This window comes from Monodelphis domestica, chromosome 8, assembly GCF_027887165.1.
Source record: "Monodelphis domestica isolate mMonDom1 chromosome 8, mMonDom1.pri, whole genome shotgun sequence".
Classification (NCBI taxonomy): Eukaryota; Metazoa; Chordata; class Mammalia; order Didelphimorphia; family Didelphidae; genus Monodelphis; species Monodelphis domestica.
Window position 1 is genome coordinate 75760444 of NC_077234.1, and position 14734 is coordinate 75775177.

Here is a 14734-nt window from a genome sequence, read left to right on the forward strand (position 1 = left end):
AAGGTTAGGTAAAGGGGCATAGATTGGAAAGGAGATAAGAGGTACAAAGTTTGGGAAACTTTGAAACTTTGCCCAGGGCCAGCCCTATTCCTATTTGTCCTCAGGGACTCATTAGTCATCTTTGGGACTCATCCTCTTTTCAGAAAATGGGGCCATAAGAGGGGGAGGCTTTCTGGATTGGGCTGAGTAGGTAGGAAAGTGAAAGGAGAAAGAAGTGTAATTGGATTAGTTAAGGATTGCTTAGAAAATGAAATTAGGGTTTATTTGGGTGAGGAGTCCATAGTTTAGTGGAAAGTATTTGATTTTTAAAGTCAGAAGACCAAATTTCAGATTCTGACTTTGATGTTTACTAGTTTTTAACCTTGAGCAAGATTACTTAATGCTCTGAAATCTTAGTTTGTTCATTTGTATAATGAAAGAGTTGGACTGGATGCTCTAAATTTCCTTCCATCCTCAAATCCTAAGCAAAGAAGCAATGAAAGGAGGGATAGAAGAAAGAAAGGAGGGGTACAAACATTTATTAAATGCCTTCCTCATGATAGGTGTTATGCCAAGCACTTTGCAAATATCATCTTATACCACAGGGGTACCACTAGAAGCCTGGTCAGGTGGATTTGGAAGGTGGAAATCAAGGAAATAGAGCTTCAGAAAGTCAGGAAAAGATGTAGAATTTAAGAAAGAAAAAGAATAAATCAAATTTGCAAATTTATTGTATATAAAGAAGAAAGCTGGTTCCTATTTGATAGGTTCTGTAATATTAAAGTTTGTTTTTCTTTATTGCTTATATATGTGTATCTTGATCACAAAAGATTAATAATTAATAAGATTAACTTCTATTCAGTGATTTCTTTTTTCTTTTTTGTAACTCTTACCTTCTGTTTTAGGATTGCCATTAAGTATCAATTCTAAGGCAGAGGAGCACTAAGGGATTAAGTGACTTGCCCAGACTGACACATAGGTAGGAATTGTCTGAAGTCAGCTTTGAACACAGGACCACCCATTTCCAAGCCTGGTTCTATCCACTGAGCCACTTAGCTATCCGTTCAAAGTGATGTCTTATCCTACTGTCATACTATTGATTGGGGTCTCTGATATGAGCTCTTTTCCCTAACCACGTTATCATTTCTTAAAGAAATCACTAACTTTGTTGAAACTCAGTTTGGTGTCCCCCCAATTTTTATTTTGTTATAAAGATGTTATTACAACCTAAAAATTGAAGGAAATGTTAATTTCTCTAGGAGAAACTATCCTATTTTTACCCTCAGCTCTTTGGGGAGAAAAATGTTAGGAGAATATGGATAATATTCAATTTAGATCCAGTGACTTTCTACAGTATTTTTTTAGTTCATATTACTGTCTTCCTTATTCAACTAATATGTTGCTTACAAATTATTTATATCATATTATATATGATAATTAGAGTTTTAAATTATGAAAGAATGGGTAAGAATCATATATTGTTATTTGAGACCCAAATTCCTAACATCTCTACCTTCAAAATGTAACTGTTGTGGGGGCAGCTGGGTAGCTCAGTGCATTGAGAGCCAGGCCTAGAGACAGGAGGTCCTGGTTTCAAATCTGGCCTCAGAGACTTTCCAGCTGTGTGACCCTGAGCAAGTCACTTGACCCCTATTGCCTGGCCCTTACCACTCTTCTGCCTTGGAACTAATACACAGTATTGACTCCAATTATGAAGGTAAGGTTTTAAAAATAAAATAAATGTAACTGTTCAGCACATGATACCTCCCCCAACTTTCTCCTTCCCTTCTTTAGGAAAAGAAAATAAAAACTTATAATGAGATCAGAGCTTTCATGTAAAACATTATATGGGGTAGCTTTATGAATTAGACAGATTTGAAATGCACAAGATCAGTTAGAATATTTTGCTACTCACTAAAGTTTACTCTCACTAAGAAGTATTTTAGACTATAAATGGAAAATATTATATGGACCAGTGGACCTATTAATTGTCCCTGTGGCCTAGTTAATTTTTTTTTTAAGTTAATCTCCTGCAGAGAGGTAATTTATGTTTTATGGTTGGAAATTTTTTTCCCTCATGTATTTGTCCTCTTGAATTCCAAGTGTCTTTCTTGGTTCACAGCAAGCCAAGTGACTTGAAATATTAGATCTTTGAGTTTGCAATTTCACAGTGGTTCCTAAACCCTCTCCACACAGATGGACTGCCTGACCAACTCAGCATTAGTTTAGAACTGTCTCGCTGCTTTTCTGTTAGGTACCAGAATTTGATGATAACCTGCTCCTTCTTCCCTCCCTTAATAATATTCACTTAGGGAACAGTTATGGAAAGGTACTTGCTGTGCCTTTCTTAGGAAATAAAAAAAGATTTTTCTGCATTGTGTACAGGATATTTCATTTAAAGTGAAATGTCATTTGTAGTGGGAAAATAAAGCAAAAGATTTCATGTCTATGCATTTATGTGAGATGCTCTGACAGTGTCTGAACCTGTGAATGGAAGCATCACATTGTGCCTTTTGCACCATTTTCCAAGGAGCATCGATGACCAGCCCGTCGGAGGGCCAGGGAATCCATCAAGAATTACTCAATAAATATCAAACTTCATCCTTTTGCAAGAGCAAAGGTGGAGTGTGAATAGGGTCACTAAGCTTTAGGAGACAGGTTATTCAGGCCTTAGAGGGATGACTTAGAGTATATAGCTCATAGCCTAGAATCAGAAGTTTGGAATTCAGATCCAGGATCAGACATTCATTTAGTACTTATAGCTATTAGTATTTTTTATTAGCAGTATTATTACTGTTATTGCAATATTAGTATTTATTATACCTGTTAGTATTTTAGTAGTAGTAGTAGTAGAACTATTGTTGTAATATTAATATTTATTACAGCCATTAGTATTTCATTATTAATATATTGATATTATTACAATATTAGTGTTTATTACATCTATTAGTACCTTATTAATAGTAGTGATAATACTACTATTATAGCAGTATTTGTATTCATTACACCTGTTAGTATTTTAGTAGTAGTAGTATTACTGTTGTTGCAATATTAGTATTTATTACATCTATTAATATTTTATTAGTAGTAGTACTACTATTATTTCAATATTAATGTTTATACCTATTAATATTTTAATTTTGCAATATTAGTATTTATTATACCTGTTAGTATTTTATTATTAGTAGTATTACTATTATTATAATATTAGTATTGTAAAAAATAGACTCGATTACAGGACTACAATCCCCAAGAGCCTTTGCTCCACTTCCCCAGAATGCCTTGTAATCTCACCTGGGCCGAGATCGAGAAGTTATTTAAGCTGATTCAAAGGCTTTTGAGGGCTCTCTCTCTTGGCTCTTTTTGGACTTCCGTTTTGGAGCAGGCGCGTCTCTTGCGTGATGTGAGGTTATTTTGTCTAGGCCTCTGGCCTAGGCACATGTTTCTTACTTGTATATTCTTTAATCTTTAACCTTTAATAAACCTCTAAAAAATATAATACTTCTTGCAGAGAGAAACTAATTTCTACCTGCCTCAGATGCCTCAGTCTCCCCATCTCCCCTAAATTTTAACTGTTACAGTATTTATTATATATTAGTATTATTACTATTATTTTAATACTACTATACCTATTTATATTTTTATGTTGCAATATTTGTATTTATTAGACCTATTAGTATTTTATTAGTAGTAGTACTACTATTATTATTACATGCTGATAGTTTTATTATTACAATATTAATATTTATTACACCTATTTAGTAGGTGTATAAGTCATTTAACCCAGGTGCTTCTCATTGATAAAAATGGAGATAATAATGGCACCTTCTTCTCAATGATTTTGTGAGAATCAGGTAAGATTACACTTGCAAAGTGTTTAGCCCAGTGTCTAGCACATATCCTTCCCCCTAAGCAGTCTAGTGAAGCCTATGGATCCCTGTTCACAGTAATTTTTTTTTTAATCATTTTAAGAATATAATTTATTTTTAACATTCATTTAAGAAAATTGAGTTCCAGATTCTCTCCCCCATTTGAGCCCTTCCTTACCCATTGAGAAGGCAAACAGTATATTAATTATACATGTGAGATCATGCAAAACATTTCCATAATAAGTCATGATACAAAAAAATCAAGAAAAGAAAGTGAAAAAATTATACTTCAATTTGCACTTAGAGTTCATTAGTTTTTTCTTTGAAGGTGGTGGCATTTTTCAGCATGACAGAATTATCATTATATTGATTAGAATAACCACATCTTTCACGTATGATCATTGTTAAGAATGTTTGTAAATGCATAAAATGGAATTACCAAGAAAACCAATTATATTGAGATACAGTTACCTATATGGATATAGATATATAGTTGTCACATGCAAAACTCCTGTCTTAGTGGATCTCAGAGTGCTGAACCCAGAGATCAGAAAGAATCCTGCATTTGAACCATGAGCAACACACAAGCTTCATGGTTGTCCTGTCTTTCACTCAGTTGGGGCTTACCTCCAAAGGATTCATTTATTTCCTTACTTATCTCTCTTTTATGAGCAAATTATTTCACTTGTTATATCTAAAGGCTCTTCCTTGATCCCTTATTTCCTTGTCAATAGAGTGAATCAATAAAACTTGGGACTTTTCCACCCCAGGTTGCAAAGCTTCTATGCATTTTGGATTGAAAAATGAGTTTAAAAGATGCAGAGTTAATTACTTGACATTAGTACACCTTTGAAAAGCACAAGGGACTGAATTTTAAGAAATGCCTTTTTCTTTGTTAAAAGAACTGATCAAAACCTGTATCAGGTCATGATGTAGCTTATCCCTTTTGATGTGGTGAAATGTTTTACAAAAAGTAGTCTCTGAAGAGGTGTGAGACAGTCAGAGACCTGAAATAGAAACTACGGGACCTGGGAAGTTGTGGAAAATGAAGGAATTAAAAAAAAACCCAAAACATTTTAGTCGTTCTTTGATCCTAATAGGTGTCATTACTCTCTACAATGAGGCAGTTTTCAATCCATATATCTTTCTTATATCTTTCCATAGATCCTCATTTTAGGTTTATTCATTGGATTTCAACTTTTAAAAGAACATTTTGTTAACATCAATGAATCTTAAATATACCTGTTTATGCTTGTTGACTCCCTCATCAGAGTGTACGTTCTTTGAGGTCAGGGACTGTTAATGTTTTAGTTTTATCCTCAGCATTTAACACAGAGCATAGATTATAGTAAGTGCTTATTGATTGAATTGAGCACCCAGCCATTTCATTCTATTATTACTCACTCTTTTAAATATATATTTTTATTTTACCATTTTATCAAATTATTATATATTATATGAACATTGAATATATAATTATATAATTTATATACATGTAATTTATATATAATTATATAACAAATATAATATTTTATATTACAAATATAAATATTTATATATAAAAATATAAAATATAAATATTATTAAAAATTATAAAATAAATAAAATTAGTCATTTTAAACTCTTTAAACTCTTCTTGTTTCATTTTATTCCAATTACATGTAACAGCAATTTTTAGTATTCATTTTTTTAGCATTTTGAGTTTCATATTCTCTCATCCTTTTCTTCTCTTTAAGCAATTTGTTATAAGTTATTTGCACAAAATATATCTGTAATCTTCTTGCTAGCATTTAAAATTTTTGCATCAAAATTCCATTAGGGACATTGGTCTATAATTTTCTTTCTCTGGTTTAGCTCTTCCTGGTTTAGGTATCAGCACCATATTTGTATTGTAAAAGGAATTTGGTAAGAAACTTCTTTGTCTATTTTCCCAAATGGTTTATACAGTGTCGTGATTAATCGTTCCTTAAATATTTTTGTAGAATTCACTGCAGGGGGCAGCTGGGTAGCTCAGTGGATTGAGAGTCAGGCCTAGAGATGGGAGGTCCTAGGTTCAAATCTGGCCTCAGACACTTCCCAGCTGTGTGACCCTGGGCAAGTCACTTGACCCCCATTGCCTAGCCCTTACCACTCTTCTGCCTTGGAGCCAATACACAGTATTGACTCCAAGACGGAAGGTAAGGGTTTAAAAAAAAAAAAGAATTCACTGCAGATCCATCTGGCCTTGGGAATTTTTCCTTATTCAGTTCATTGATGTCTTGTTCAATTTTTTTTTTTCTGGGTATTTCAGTAATTTTCAAATATATCTCATAACTCTACCTCTCCCTTCTAGCAAAGAGAAATGAAGTAAACCTACCCAAAAAGAGATTGAGGCAACATTCTGTACCCACCATGTCTCTAATAGGAAAAAAGAGTTTCATTGCCAGTGTTATAGATTGGTCATCACAGTTAGGTCTCATAGTAGATGGACTGCTGCGCCTAACATCAGGAATATCAGTGTTTCTCTCCAACTTCAGAAACTTGGTAGCTATGCGATTCTAGGCAAGTCATGTAACCTCTGCCTCAGTTTCCTTGTCTGCAAAATGGAGATAATAGCACTTACCTCTTAAGGGTGTTGTGAAGATAAAATAAGATTATAGTTGTTAAAATGAAAGTTATATATAAACTCTAAAGCACTATATAAATGATAGCTATTATGATAAATTCTGATCTTTTAATGTTTTAATTTATACTACTGTAGTCAATATGCATATCACTCATTTCTCACTCTGCTACTTCCTTATTTCCCTGAAGATTAATTGAAATGGAATCATTGAAGTATTTGGCTTATTAACCTTCTATACTGTGAAATACCCTTGCTTCTTCTTTACAATAGGAAGTATATTGTCTATGTTATGTGCTAATTTCTATCCTTACATGTTTTTTTTTTCTTTTCCTCTCCATTTTTTTGGAGGGGGGGTGGGTCAGACCTTTACTTTCCCTACATAATTCTTTTATCTGCCATCTGTTTTTTTTTTTTTTGCTTTAGGCAAATAACCTAAATTTATTATGGAGTTATGTCTATATCAATACTTGAGGATTTTGTGTCTTTGTGTGGGATTCTTTCCTCTCAGAAATGAAAATAATGTCAATTTTTAAAAAGTATACAGGACACATTTACCTATCTGTTGACTGTAGGTACTAATATTTTAATTAATGTTTCATTTTAAAATTTTGGGCAAAGAATAGAGATAGAATTAACTTATATCTTGTGTGAATTAGAGTATAGGAAATAGTTGTCATTGTAGACAAATAATTTTTTTTCAGTTTTTTTTTTAAACCCCTACTTTCTGACAGTAAAAACTGATTACAAAAGGCAGAAGAATGACAAGGGCCAGGCAGTGGGGGTTAAGTGACTTGCCCAATTAGAAGTGTCTGAGTGCAAATTTGAACCCAGGACCTTTTGCCTCTAGCCTTGGCTCTCAATCCACTAAACCACCCAGCTGCCTCTGAGATGGATAATTTTTAAAAATTATTTATATATATATTATATGTATATATAATATATATTTAAATATATAATATAAAATATTTTTATTTAAATATATATTCATATATAATATAAAAATATAAAGATATATGTATAAATATATTTTATATATATTATATATTAAAAAAATTTTTTAAAAGCAAGTGAAAGGCCAAAGGTTAAAAAAAATATATATATCTCAACAGATTTTTGTTAATAAGAATGATAATAATAATAACCTAACTATATATAGTTATAAAATAACTAATAACCTAATCTAGCTCTTACCCTGTGCCAGGCACTGTGTTATGTAAAGATTAAAATTTAGGGGAGACTGAGGCAGGTAGAAATTAATTTCTCTCTTCAAGGAGTATTATATTTTTATGAGGTTTATTAAAGATTAAGGATTAAAGAAAATACAGGATAAGAAACACATGCCTAGGCCAGAGAGGCCTAGACAAGATAATCTCACATCATGGAAGAGACGCCTCTGCTCCAAAACGGAAGTCCAAAGAGCCACACAAGCCTTTTCAATCAGGTTAAATCCCTTCTTGATCTCGGCCCACCTGAGAATACAAAGCATTCTGGGGAAGTGGAGCAAGGACTTCTGGGGATTGAAGTCCAGAGTTCAAATCCAATTTTACATTCATGCACTTACATTTATTTCATTTGATTTTGATACTCACAACCCTAGGAGATTAATGCTATTATCATTCCTTTTTTTATAAATGAGGATACTGAGGCAAACAGAGGCTAATTGTATTGCCCAGAGTCACATAGCTAGTAAGAGTCTGAGGTGGGATTGTACTTGAGACTTCTTGACTCCAGGACTGATGGTCTTATAAATAGAATTTTGTACCCTTGGACTTCATTTCCCAGCTTTCCCCTTTCTTCCTCATGTTATGTGCTTACATGACATAGATAAAGTTCTGTGTAATTCCATCCCTGTTTCTCTCTTTCCCTTGTTCTCCCAGTATCCTCCTCTTGACTTATGGATTTTATTTCCTCTACTTCAAGTTATTATTAATAAAATTTTATAAAATATAATATTTGGAGTATTGGATATAATTTTTAATCTTACAGTTTATTCACTATGCCTTCTAAGTAACAGAGAGGAAAACAATAAGTTGAGATTTTAGCTGTAGGTCAGTTGGAAAGCCACAGAGGTCCATAGGGGACAGCAGCCAAAGACATCTTCTGTAATATTTCCTTTAATTAGATAGTAGCTGTTGAACCATTTGATGGTGAGAAAGGCTTTGGAAACTTTCAAACAAACAAAAAAATTTAAGGAATATAGAGAAAACAAAAACAATGGACATGAGCATTTATGGTGAGCAGTAGAAGAGCACCAATATGGGAACCGCAGAATAGCTGTTAGTCATCATTTGAGGTCGATTATTTTCAACCTCAGTTACCTTGGAGTCACCTCATTTAGATGCTTCCATCTTTAATGTGTTAAAAGAACAGAAGATGCTCCTTCCTCATGCAGGAGATGTTTCTTTTTCCTCATATAGAAGATACTTCTTCATATAGCAGATGATTCTCATTCCTCATGTAGGAAATGATTTTCCTTCCTCAGAGAGATTATTCTTCTTCATGTCGGAGATTCTTATTTTTCCTTATAGAGGAGACTCTTCATATAGGAGATTATTCTTTATGTAGGAGATTCTTATGCTTCCTCATAGAGGAAATTTTTCTTCCTCAAGTAGGAGATTCTTCTTCCTCATGTAGGAGATTCTTCTTCCTCATGTAGGAGATTCCTCTTCATGTAGGAGATTCTTCTTCCTCCTAGAGGAGATTCTTCTTCCTCACATAGGAGATACTTCTTCATATAGGAGATTATTCTTCTTGTTGGAGGTTCTTCTTCCTCATGTTGGCAATTACTCTTCCTGTAGGAGATTCTTCTCCTTCCTCACGTAGATGATGATTCTCTTTCTTCCCTTCCTCATGTAGGACAGGATTCTCTTTCCTACTAGAGGACATTCTAGCACTAAAGAAGATGACAGTGAAAGAGCATTCCACTAGACTCCATATAGAAAGACACAAGTCTCTCTATATGTGGGGAGACACAATTTGATGCTGATTTAGATCCACAGTGACCTAAAGAGTCTCTGACTGTTGAAGTTCTCGAGAGGCAGTATTTCTTAATTTTAAAATTATTAATTGCCTAGTTAAGATACTTCTCCTCTATGGCAGGGCAGAAAAATAGCTCAAAAGAGAGTTTCCTTCCCTTGCAGCCCACCTGTGGGCTCACCACTCAGCCTCTCTTATTGAAGACCCATGACATTTCAGGTTGGTAAATAGCCACTGAGGAGTTGGACTTGGAGGCTTCAGTTCCTCCCTCTTTACTTCATCACAGGAAGAGGCTGATCATTTTTCTTTCTTCCCCTCCTGTGGGCCATGCTACTTTAGGTAGGACTGATAGAGCTTGCTCACTTGCCTTAAACTTTTCAAGTAGGTCAGGATTTACCATACTCAGCTCTAATCTTAATCTTTTTATCCTTTTAAGATCATAACAAAAAAAGAGAGGTCCCAACCGAGTTTCATAGCCTTGGGGACAAACCATTTTTCCTATCAGTTTAGAATCAGACCATTTCATACTGACCCCAGCGGGGCAAAGGGGAAAAAGGATTTCACAGTTTAATATTAATTTTCCACAATTCCATTTAGACCTTCTTCCTTAGTTTACAGATGACAAAACTAAAGCCCAGAGGGGTTGTGACTTGTTCAGGATCCCAGAGTTAGGAAGTGTTAAGAGCTGGGATTTATAACCATGTTTTGCTGAATTCAGGTTATGCTTCCTATGTGACATTTCTGACTGTTTTCTTTGACCTTCCAAAGCCCAGCCTTATTATTTAGTGATATACTTGAAGCAAACAGTAATAACAAAGTATTGAATAAATGCTTATTTGAATATAGTTATAACGTAGACAGTTTCCATCCCCAGTAAACAAAGTTGTATTTCATCTTAAATGAGACTGGCCAGAGAGTTCTTGAAGAAGTAAAAACAATTACTCTTCAAGGATTAGGGTTTTATTTCATTTTTTTAATTTGTTTTCAAATGAGAAACTAACTAAAGAAATAAAAGAAAAGTTTATTTAAGAATTTCAGACCCAGAGGAATAGCTAGCAACTGGATAGTGTCCTTAAGAACATTAGTAAGAGTACTGGAGATCTTGAATTATAATTCCTTTTCTACCATTAATTTGCTATTTATGTGTCCTTCAGTAAATCCCTTTCCTTCAGTGGCCTTTGGTTTGCTCATCTGTTAAATGGTAGCTTTGGACCCAATGACACCTAATTTTCTTATGCCTCTAAATTAGTGAAGGAAGCTCTGATTCCAGTGAATGATCAATCTTTTGAGATAGCAGTATGTCATGGGGATTAGAAGATGGGAAGGGATACATTTAAGAAGGGCCTTCTGAAGGCATTTTTAAAATAAAAATATACCAACAAACCATAATAGTAAAGAATGCAAGCCATTTCCCCCAGTGACTTTAAGAGTAGAATTTTAAATTGTAATGAACATTTCTTTCTAATGTGGCTTTAATTTCAATTTTAAAGGGAGTACAGATACAAGAACTAGATTTTTTTTTAATGTTAAAGAGCATTTATTCATTCATTCATTCATTTATTCATTTATTTATTTATTTATTTATTTATTTTTCAGCTTTATTTAATTAATTTAGAATATTTTCCCAAGGTTACGTGATTCATGTTCTTTCCCTCTACTCCTCTCTGTACCTTCCTGGAGCCTACGAGCAATTCCATTGGGTTTTACATGTATCATTGTTCAAAAGCTGTTTCCATATTATTAATATTTGCAATAGAGTGATCATTTAAAGTCAATATCCCCACTCATATCCCCATTGAACCATGTGATCAGTCATATGTTTTTTTTCTGCGAAGAACTATATTTAAAAAAAAACAGGAATAATTGTATTTTAGTATGATTGGTTTCATTTGTATTCTTATTTTATGCATTTTAAAACATTCTGAGAAGAGGTCTATTGATTTCACCAAATAGCTAAGGAAGGTCCAGAACAGAGAAAAATATGAATAAGCCTTATATTAAATATAAAGCTGACCCCAGAAACAGTATCTCGCATTCAAGTCCCACCACTCTCTCCTGACACTTGCTGTTCTTATGACTATCATCCTTTAACCTTGTTAGTGTCATCACTGACCAGTGGTGACTTCTTAGAGAGTGGTCACTTGTTAAAAAAAACCTTCTTTTGCAGACCAATTACTATTCTCACCAGGAGCTCCTATCTTTTTCTTTGAAGTCTCAGGTCTAAACTAAACTTTTTCTTGCTTTCACTGTCAGGTTAGTCATTGTTCTCATTGCTTTCTCATTTTTATCTTTGCTCTTGCTTTTGTATTAAATTTGATTTTTTTCTCCATTCAGTCCATCATCTGATCTCATGTAAATAACTAATTCTGAAATTACTCCCTCTCTAGTACTAGTAACCAGTTATTTTTCTGTCTCTTAAAATATGATCTAGAGGAAGGTCTCCAGCATGTTGGATGGCCCTTCTTTGGAGTATTTATCAGAGAATAAAGATGAGAATTATTCAGAATCAGAAGATACAAGGAGAGTGTGGTCAGCAATTTTGGTAGTGTATAAGAAGGAAAAGACCAGAAGCAATGAAAAAATTGAATTTTGAAGAAATGTCTCAGAAGAAGAGCAGATGGAACCCTAGCTGACATTGGGGTATGGTATTTTCCAGCCAGGTTCAAAAGGCAGTTGGGGAAAAAACCAGGACTTCTTGTCTTGGACTCCTTGAGCTGAGGAGGGAACTACTGTTGGCTGTAAAGATACAAAAATCTCTTTTACCTGAGTAGCGGGAGATCTTATCTATCAAATGGTGACAATCTTTAGGATAAAGGCTCTTTTTTTCCCTTAGGGGAACCCAGAGCTTATTTCTAAAGGAGACTCCCTAGTCCAAACCTTCAAGATTTGTATAGGGAAAATAGATAGTAATTTCCTTTTCCCCTTGTCCTCATTGCCCTTAAACCCTTTATACCTAAATAAAATAGACATCTTGATTTTTAATAGAAACTTGAATCAGATTCAGTGTGTTAGAAGGGAAACTTCAAAAACCATCATTTCAGGAAGGAGGCTAAGGGAAAATGTTACTTATCCTTTTAGTCTAGTCAGGCTGACTCCATTGGTCAACAGCTTACCTTGGGGGAAGGGGAGGAAGGAACGAAGTGTCACATTATACTCAATCCCCAAGTGTCTAGCAACTTTGGTTCCTCCTTCAAGTCCCCCACTAATACAGTAGTGCCCTTAGAGATGAGATCACAGATCCTCTGAAGTTGGCACATTTCATGACTTAACCAACAATGCCATATAATAAATGACATTTTTCTTCCTCTGGCTAAATTGAATTGAAGGATTTTTTTTTTGTAGCAACTTGATTTAAAGATGCTTTCTCTTAGTTGCCAAATTCTTTTCTTGATGGTGCATGACAAAGTGGGAACCACATGACAGTGTTTAATAGTTTAGCTCTCCCATGATGCCAAACTGAGGTTTGACCAATTATTTTTTAATCTGAAGCATTTGTAATGTGCCATCTCCCAGCTCATTAGTAATAGAGTAGTGCCAAGTCAGCAGTATCATGAAATGAGTGCGGATGGCCAGCCAGTCATGTGTAATCCAAGAGAAAAGACCCATGAGCTTAGAGAACATACGAGCATTGCATGCTAAGGACTCTTAATAGAGATTGGAGGTCCTCTCCTCATTTTATTCTCAGTTTCTTCTAAGATAGCTATCTCCCGAGTTTGGGATATTTTTGATTTATGGATTAGCCTTGTCAATGATGGGAATTCAAGTGATGCTTTAAGTCATTGATTGCTTGGATTACTGGTAGTGCTTTCTCCTTATTGGAAGAAATTCCCTGTTGAATGTCATCTTGGTATCATTTATTCAGTGGCACAAACATTTAATTCCTGTTTAATTTCTTTAAATTGTACTGGCTCTAGAGTTTAGAACCTTGATTTAACTCTCATCTCTGACATTGCCTTGGACGAGTCTCAGCTTCTTCATCCATAAAATGGCAGAGGAGGGGGTTCGATTAGATATTTTCTGAGGTCCTCTCTAATTCTAAATTTACAAATCTAGGCTTGCACAATGGATATCTGGTGGCCTGGTAATTTAACATAGGGATATTACTGTTCATTTTTCTTTTTCAGCTTTGTTCCTTTAAAAGTTGGAATAATGATTATTTATTCTTCGCAGCAGATTTCCATTTCCCCATGTGCATGGATAGAGATGATGAGAAGGAAGGAACCCTATATGGGAAAAGGAATCACTGACAGTTTTTAGGAAGAAGGAAGAAATCTCATTTAGTTGCTTATAGGACAAATGAGATTTGTTCTAATTAGATATTTTTTATATCATAGAGGCTCGTTTATTCCATAATTAAGATTAATTCTGAGCTCATTAGCTATGGTGGAACAGTATGAATTGTGAGCTTAAATTTTATCATTTAATGTAATATGCACATTATATATGTACAATGTGTGCATATTACATTAAATGATAAAATATACATGATCATTAATGCATCTATTTCACACCAATAAAGTTCATTAATTAAATATTAAGTTAAATTTATTTAAATTAAAGATTATTAAAGCATTGATAAGTTTAAAACAAAACTAACACTTTTGGGACTCCATGTTTAAATTGGTTCCCAGAAGGGCAGTGGATAAGGTGTATGGAGATAAGTATGGTCATCATACCCACTAGCTCTTTCTGTCTTTGCCCTCGCTGACCCCTGGACACTGTGTGTTCTCCCATCTTGTCTCTATCTCCAGAATTTCTGTCCTCTTTCAAGGCCCTTCTCAAAAGTTACCTCCTGCAGGAGGCCTTTCTTATTTCTTTCCCCTCTAAGGTTACTTTTCGTCTACTCTGTATCTATTATGTATTAATTCTTTTATTTATTTATTATATCCCTCCATTAGAATATAAGAGTCTTAAAGATAGGAACTATTTTTACCTGTTTATTAAGTGATAAATCCTTGTTGGGTGATTCTGAGTCTTTGTTTACTCATTTCAGAAAGGAAATAGAATTGAGCTAGGATAATCTCTAAGGTTCTGTGGCTCTCAGAACTTAATTTATATAATTAAAGAATGGTTCCTGTCCATCTTTGACTCATTTGTTCTTTTACTTGCTGCAGTAAAGATCCCTGATAATAATAGACTATAGATAATTAGTCAAATTAATTTAATAGATTAAGTCAAATTAATTTAATTTATGAAGCAGCTAGGTGTGGTACAGTGGATACTGTGCAGGGCCTGGAGTTAGGAAGAGTTCTGGGTAAATTGTTTAATCCTGTTTGCCTCAGTTTCCTTATTAATAAAATGAGCT

At 34.1% G+C, this 14734-nt stretch overlaps 1 protein-coding gene across 1 annotated transcript in view; it reads left to right on the top strand.

The window, feature by feature from the left end:
• The window catches only part of BARD1 (BRCA1 associated RING domain 1), a 140887-nt gene that overhangs the window by 82346 nt on the left and 43807 nt on the right, over nt 1-14734 (top strand). The window lies entirely within an intron of this gene.